Source organism: Sceloporus undulatus, chromosome 2 (assembly GCF_019175285.1).
Source record: "Sceloporus undulatus isolate JIND9_A2432 ecotype Alabama chromosome 2, SceUnd_v1.1, whole genome shotgun sequence".
Lineage (NCBI taxonomy): Eukaryota > Metazoa > Chordata > Lepidosauria > Squamata > Phrynosomatidae > Sceloporus > Sceloporus undulatus.
Genome location: NC_056523.1, coordinates 19,212,967 through 19,221,633, shown reverse-complemented (window position 1 = coordinate 19,221,633; position 8,667 = coordinate 19,212,967).

Below are 8,667 nucleotides of genomic sequence, written 5' to 3'. Positions count from 1 at the left end.
ATTTTGGAATAAAAGTGTAAAGTTGTACCTGTACTGTATTTACAAGGCTGGAGACATGAGGCTGGACAGACACAAGGATAAATGAAATGGCCGGAATCCAAGCATAGCGCTGGTTGAATGCACACTTCCTTCCATTTTACAGATTCTCACACCTCTCTCCAGCCAGCAGATCTCCAGCCTTGCAAATAAAGTACACACTACAATACTGTATTCCAAATATCCAAAATTATCCAAACTGAAGCCTCAAAGCATCACATTGGCACTCAAATAGTTTCAAATTTGGAGCATTTCCAGTTTTTGGATTTTTTTGGGTAAGGAGATACGCAACCTGTACAATTTCTGCCTTGAGTGCCACTTTTTGTCTGAAAAGCAGGATCATAGAATCATAGAATCGTGTAGAGTGGAAGAGACCGCAAGAGGCCATCCAGTCCAACCCCCTGCCGTGCAACTTTAGTAATAGATCCTGCATTTGGGATATTTATGTTTCCTTTTGGGTCTGGAATGAAGCTTAACGTAGGCACATTTCTTAGTCTCTTTGTACCTCTTTCTTCTTCAGTATCCTTCACACAATGGTCCGTGATGCTCCTGGCAGGAGGAAGATGAGTAAATCTCTTGGGAATGTGATTGACCCTCTAGATGTTATCATGGGGGCTCCTTTGCAGGTACAGTTGGTCCTTATCTATGGATTCTTCATCCATGGAGTCAGCCATGCATGGCTTGAAAACATGCCACACACATATGAAACATAGACTCATAGAGTGGAAGAGACCACAAGGACCATCCAGTCCAACCCCAGCCCATGCAGGAAACCATAATCAAAGTCCCCCCGACAGATGGCCATCCGTCTCTGATTAAAAACCTCCAAGAAGGGAGACTCCACACTCTCCGAGCAAGTTGTTCCCTTTTGTCAGGAACTTCCTCCTAAGTTTAGGTGGAATCTCTTTTCCTGTAGCTTGCATCCATTGTTCTGGGTTCTAGTCTCTGGAGCAGCAGAAAAAAAGCTTGCTCCACCCTCATTATGACACCCCTTAAAATAAGTAAACTCAAGCGCGTTACAGACCGCCGTTTTGGGGCGGCCTGTAGCACTCCTTTCCCCGCCAGATCGGGCCTCAGCTGCCAGAATGGCAGCCTCTGGGCCCAATCCACCACTTTCCAGGCCGCGGGGGAGCGGCAAAAGGCCGCTTTCCTGCGGCCGGAAAGGGGTGTCCTTGGGCTTCATGCCCCAAGGACACCCGACGGCGGCAGGAGGGGAGAAAGGGTCCACTCAACCCCTTTTTCCCTTGTGTTGCTGGTTGCAGCCGTCTAAAGGCTGCCGCGCAGTGACACAAATCGCGGAAGGAGCTCCATTTCGGAGCTCCTTCTAGCACTGCGGAAAGGGCGCTCTAGCGCCCTTGCAGGCGCAAAGACGTCACATCCGCGCCGCCCCATTTGGAGGCGGCAAGTTTGTGACGTCATAATGGCGGCCCCCATGTGGAACGCCATTTTGTATGTCCTGGGGACGTATTTGCGTTAGGTGCGTGCATAAGGCACGCACTTTCCCTAAGCCTAGATGTCCCCAGGACGTACTTTACGCCCGTTTGTAACGGGCCTCAGCTATCATATAACTCTTAACCATCTGTGAAGTGGCCGGCATCTTTCTCCAGGCTAAACAAATCCAGTTCCCTAAGTCTCTCCTCATAGGGCATAGTTCCAGCTACAAATTGAAATAGAATAAAAGTTTTATTTTTACCTGCCTCTCCCGGAGGATTGAGGCAGCTTACAATACAATTAAAATATAACAATAAAACAATAAATACAGCCATACAAAAATACACTAAAATACAACAATGCAAAATACAACCCATATCAGAGATGGGTATCCTGAACAAGTTGAAATTTCTCGTGTGATAGTTGACGGTCTCCAAATGACAATCCATATCAGTGGGTGGCCAAGTGAGTTACTCAGGGAAGGCCTGTTGGAGAAGATCCTATTGACAGCCTTTTTGAAGCTGTCAAGGTTGTAGTATTCAGATCATTTCTGACAGGCCATTCCATTGTTTTAGGAGTGGCAGATGAAAAGGCCTCCGGGTAACACCTGCCCACTATAAAGCCCAAAATGCTTGGGCCCAGGATACCTGAAGGACCGCCTCCCCGTACATTCCGTCCCGCCCACCCTCGAAAACATCTGGCAGCAACTAACTTAGCCGGCGCGGGCTACCGGCTCTACCTCTACCACGCCAGGAAGTTTTTCCATCGCAGCCCCCGGCCCTTTGGAACACGCTGCCCCAGAGCCTCTGCTCGCGCCACCCCCCGGCCCCAATTTGGAAGGGTTTAAAAACCTTTCTATTTAAGACCGCATTCCCCCAATTAGAGTCCTAGTAGGCCTTCCCTCCTTCGTATTCCGCAGGAGGATGGCTAACGGGCCTTTTAATCCTGTTTTATTGTTATCCTGTTTATATTATATGTGTATAATTTTTGATGTTTCATTGTGATGTTGTGTTGTTTTGTGATGTAAAACCGCCCTGATCTCTGGAAGGGTGGTATATAAATAAAAATTTTATTATTTATTATTATTATCTTGTCATTATTGCTGCAATAGTTTTTTCTCAGAAGATCTAAGTGTGTGCGGGGATTGTACGAAGGAGACAATCCGGCAATAGTTGGACCCACCCATGGAGGCCTTTAAAGGTCATATCAACATCTTATACTGTGCCCGGAAACAATAGGCAGCAGTTAGCAATTTAAAAATAGGTGTTTATGGCATCCTAGGTGATCCGAACTATCTGGCTGCCATATTTTGACTAATTGAAGTTCTAGACTAGTACAAGGGTAGCCCCAGTAGAGCGCATACAGACAGTGAGTCTACGGGGTTACCACAGCAATGTACCACCCAGTCCTCCAGATCCCTCGTTCCAGGAAGGGCATTGCTGGTGTAGCAGCCAAAGCTGATAACGCTTGGTCCAGCTTTCTACTCTTTAAGGTCAGTTTGAATTTTGATTCTCTCCTCTGGGGTATAGCTATTCCTCCTAATTTGTGACATCTCAAGTATATTCCAAAAGCAGATCTTGATTTGCCATTTTTATAGGACGACCCATTTTACTACACCATTGTATTTAATAGACTGGAGCATCCTGGATTTTGGTATCCACAGGCAACCTGGAAGGAACCAAACCCCAGTGGATACCAAAAGCCTACTGTATTTCCTGCTTGGGTGTGAGAACAAGTACAGTACTTTCCATTTAACTCCTAAAGCTTTTAGCTCTCCTTTGCCAAAGAGAGTTCTGCTTCAGTCATTGCCAGATTTATGCACACACTAGGACAGCTACACCTTAGGGCCTCAGCAGACAGGTAAATACCTAATAGTATTTTAATAACAGGCATTTTTAATGGGGCAGGTGGACTGTAAGCTTTTACATATAACATAGCTAGAAGCACAGCATGTCTTAACTGTCCTTTACTGCAATTTGCTGCTATATAACTTCTCATAATCATATTGATAGTTCTTCAAGGTAGACATGATAGCAAAGTGAGATTCTCAAGATGATCAGTATTCAGACCTACCTCTGCCATGTAGCCATGTACAGATTATAGTTAGCCCTTGATTGTGGTGGCATGTAACAGGAAGTGGAGAATTGCAGATTCTTCCTTATTAGTTTCTGACTTAAATTATCCGAATTGTCTTCCTGTTTCAGATTCTACAGGAGAAGCTTCAAAATAGCAACTTGGATCCAAGAGGTTGTCATTGCTATGGAAGGCCAGGTGAGATTATCTGTTCTCTCAGATACCCCATTAGTTTCTGTCCCTTCGGAGTGTCATAAGCTAATCCTATCTTCATTCCTTTCCAGCGACAGATGTCCCTCAGGAATTCCTGAATGTGGCACAGATGCTTTAAGATTTGCCCTCTGCTCCATTTGTGGCACAAGGTGAGAAGTTGGGTCATTCTCCTTACAATCTCCTGTTTATTAAATATAGATGTGGCTGGCAAGGCTGAAGAATTCATGTTTTCATCTGGGTTCCTGATTGTAGTAGGCCCCTGTTGTTATGAAACTCACACGTGATCATGAATAGTATTGTCTGAAATTGGTCTGAAATGTCTGTCAGTAGTTCACTGATAATCTACTGATGTTATCACTTGGTGTACCCCATCATTTCATAAAGAGTTTTAGTGTGGATATATGGAGTAGTCCCAATGTACCCTCAGAACAACCTGTCCAAGTGAGTTTTTGTAGCTGAATGGATTTTCCCACATTTTAATACTTATTTAAGTATAGGCCATCGGGGAAGGAGCTGGGAGAGCTGGTGGAAGACTCTTCTGCCGCTGGCCCCCCCCCCCATGTCACCGGGGAAGAAGCTCCTCAGAACTGTGGAGGACTGTCTTGCCGCTTGGCGGCGTTTACCAGGGGGGAGGGTCAGTGAGAGAGGCCCCTCCTGAAAGCCGGCCTCCCCGGCCCCTGAGGGACGCTGCCACCCCCCCACGTCACGGGTGGAACTTTTTTTTTCTTCCCCTGCTATTTGTATAGGGGTGTTTTCAGAGTATCTCATGTTTTATTAGCATATGATGTTTGTACAGGGGGGGTTGTAAATTGTGACTATGTGTTTTAACTGTTGTATATTGTTGTTTCACCGCTATGATCCTGGAATAGCGGTATAATAATAAACCATATTATTTTATTATGATTATTATTATTATTATATTATTATATATTTAGTGGCTCCATCAGTAAGCTTGTTTAAAAAAATAAAACTTTTTTTTTAAAAGCTGCCTTTGGCACTAATGTAGAAAGATTGAATGGAATGCTTTTTTTCAGATGAAGTCACCATAGTAACAAAATTACAACACAGAGTAAACATTAGCTCTAGTAGAAAGGTGAGAATGTCAGTTTAAACTTTAATTATAGTAAGCATTTTAAATAAATACACCACCCCTCTTTCCCCCCACTCTGCATCAGCCAATGGCTAACCCATGTGGCCACAGTGGAAAATGCCGTAGTCCGCTTTGCAACAGGTGGGAATGCTCCTCGCAAGTCACTTTGGCAGCCTTGGGAGAAGATTTAATCCACTGGCTCCAGAGGAGGTAACTGGAATATGGATTGGCGATAGATACTGCAACCCTACAGAAGTTTGGAGGGCACAGGTCTCAGGGTAGGTCTGACCGGGAGAATGATGCCAGCCAGTTGCTGAAAATAAAAGGGCGTTGGGAACTGGTCAGTGCCTAGATGGAGACCAGCTGGATTGTATGGAGGCTGCTTTGAGTTGTAGGGCAGAAGGTGGGATATATTATCTAAACAACGAAGCTATAGCCACTCCTTATGTCATCGTCCGGTCTTCCCTAAGTCTCCCAAGGATAAATGAATTCTCAGTCGTCTGTATCACACAGTGGTAGATTGCCCAGTGTTGAAGAATGAACGCATCGTTGCCTCTTCAGTCCACTTTTCTGGTTGCATGATTCTGTGTGTCTACCTGGTGAGTTCCCCTGGATCCAATTCCGCTGCCTCAGTTAAGATGAGGGTTTTGCCTTAATCTTGCCCTAAAACAAGAGTAGGGCATTCAGTTCCCAGATGTTTTGGCTACAATGCTCCTCAGCTCCACCCGTGGAATATAATCCAGAACATCTAATCCTCTATCCGTAGTTTAAGATGTAAAAGCAGACAAGTCAAGAAAGGGGGGAGTAGTATAGGGAAATGGGGATTTTGGATTCTCACTGGAGGCAAAGATGATAAGCACGCTCCAGAAAGCCCTCATGGTCTCCAGTTCAAGCTAAGATTAGTGTCACTTCCCACACAGGAGTCCTTAAAACCCATACTCGAGGAGTGGGATCCATCTCAGCTCCTGCCACCTGTCAAACTTGCCACAGCTGGTGGACCTGGCTCTGCGTCTCCTGTCTCCCTTATGCCTTTCTCCACAGAGGAGCTGTGGCAGCGGCTTCCCCAAGAGGGACCTCCAAGTCTCCCCCACATCTGTGTGGCCAGATACCCAAGCAAAGAGCACCTGGTGAGTCATGTAAAAGGTGGAATGAGTTAAACTGGGGTGGGAGTTGGCATTTCAGTGTCATTAGGTTTCATTACAAATCAGGTCCATTTGAGGCTTACTTGTAAACATTTCTTTAGGGAAATGCCTCTTCATATTGACTCTGTTTTGAATTTCCGTACTGAACAAACTACATTCAGATTCTGGAATTGACTCAAGTCAGTAGAAAATACTTCGTTTTCAATGCATCCCATTCCTTTCCTTTATTTCCAGGCTCACTGGTGTCATCCTGAGGAAGAGGCAAACTTCCTGTTGGTACAGATTGTCAGAGTGGTGCGTTCCCTAAGGGCAACTTACCAGCTCACTAAAGCCGGCCAGCAGGTGAGGCTTGTCACATGTGTGCTGTGGGAAACTTTATACAAGGTCAGGGAACAGAGCCAAGAGGCACATCAGCACTACCTCCCAAGGTGACTCAGCTACACATCCTTTTGTAGGTTGGTAAATGAGTCCCAGCTTGTTGGGAGCAATGGGCTTACACATTGTATCCATTTAGAGAGTGTTTAGTTCATTGATAAGCAGCATAGAAATGTACTTCTATTGCTATTAGGGATGCTAGTTCACTGATGAGCAGTATAGAAATGTCTTGCATTGTTATAGAGATGTTAACCCCCATTTGTCAGTATGGGGGTGGTGGGGGTGGAGGTGGATAAATTTGCTCTCTGTTCAACATTATATGTCACATGAGGGAGGGGTGCCATTTGTTCTTTGTCTCAAACAGGAATTGCTATATATTATGGACAGATGGATGTATGATTCTGCTATCAAGACAGATACTCATCAGCACTGTAGAAGGCATATCTCATGCTGTCCCATAATGGTTGATAACTATAACTTTTGACTACTTGAGTCTAGACTGTTTTTTTTTAACCCTCTCTGTCTATCCTAGTATATCTGATCTGTCCAGAGGCAGTTCCCACTTAGTGCATATAAAAACTATTGGGAAGCACTGCAGCACCTTTATCCTTGGCTGGATCTCTTAGGTTCCTTCCTGATTCTGAGGGGCACAGCCACCTGCAAGCTGTGGTTTGCAAGGGCAAACAGTCATACTGACATCTATGTGGATCGCAGGTAAGACCAAAAATGGTCATTAATGGGTTCAAGACAATGGGGTTTATTAGGAAAATGTAGAATGATGGTGAAAAGTGAAACGTGTGGTGGAAGATGTGGGTCAGTGTGTCAGACAGGAGATTATAAATTTGAATTACCTTATTATATATTTTCTTATCTTTCTCCCAGTGCATTACCAAGGAAACCTACAATGTAAATTAAAACAAATACACTAAAGCCAATCAGTTTATAACATTATAGTTAAAAAAACCCAGTGCTTGGAGGCAAGCCTGAACTAAAATAATTTTTGAAGCATTTAAAAGCATGACAGGAAAATGGGTGGGGGGAGAATGATGGCACATCCCCCATTAGAAGACCCTTTGCAGAACACTATCTAAATAAAAAAAGGCCATTAGAAAAGAAAGTGATTAATGTCCGTGCGGCAGCAGCAACATTCCAGTGTGCGGTAAACCCCATTCTGAGCCCCATCCCTTCCCAGAACGGGGCGCATTCCAGGGCCCGTGCAATAAAATCTGTTTATACCACCTTATCAGAGAAAGCAGATAGATATTGGAGGAGAGGACCTTAGCTGCACCAGCTAAACTAGTTGTTGCCTTCTGGTATAACAGAGATTGTTACCCCCCCCATTGTCAGTATGGGGGTGGTGGGGGTGGAGGGTGAAATTTGCTTCTCTGTTCAACATTTATATGTCAAATGAGGGAGGGGTGCCACTTGTTCTTTGTCCTCAAACAGGAAATTATCTTAAATCATCCTAGAGTATGGTGGTGAGGAAGAGGTTGCATCTTGAATGTACCTGGTGTCCCAAAACAAGATTGTCTGGGACTTTTGTGTCACTTGCAGGTGTAGTTGATCCCAGCAGAGCTCCTCAAATTACACATCTCGGCAACAGAAAACTGGATCAGCAGCTGGCAGATCCACAGTACGTGTGGAAAGGACCAGATATCAGGAGCAGGTCTCCTTCAAGGCAAAAACTGCTCACCACACAAAGGTACTATTTCAACAAAGCTTTGTAAAGTTATCCTTTTTGGACTGCAATTCCAGGTCCTGCCAGATAGTCCAAAAAAGGTAATGTTTCCAAGTTCTGCTAGCCCTTGTTGGGAGAAAGTAGGGAAATAGCCACCAAACATTATAGGGCAGAGATTTTTAACCTGTGACCCATGGAGCCCATAGACAGGGTCAGGTGTCCATGGACCAGGCGCAAAAGGATTACCTCCCCTCTTTTGATTATTCCCTGTCTTTCTTTGAAAATTGTCTTTTTAAGGGACTTGTTAATGTCAAATTATGTGAAACATTGCCTCCACAACTCCATTCACTCCAAACAGCTGTAGTATGGCATGGGATACAACAGCTAATGTGCATTCCCAGCAGAGGGGTCCTGTCCTCCTGTAATCTGTGTTTGAGCTCCTCCTATTTGCTCCTGTAGCAGGGACAAAACAAAAGACCGGCCCCTATATAGGGAGGAGCTAGCCCCCCTGCAGCCTCAGTCTTGGGTTCCTGCCTATCTCCGAGCAGGATGGTTCCTTCGAGCAGCAAGTTTTTCCTTTCTGCGACCGCCAGTTTTGAGAGTTTTTGCCTTCCTTTCTTCTCCTCTCT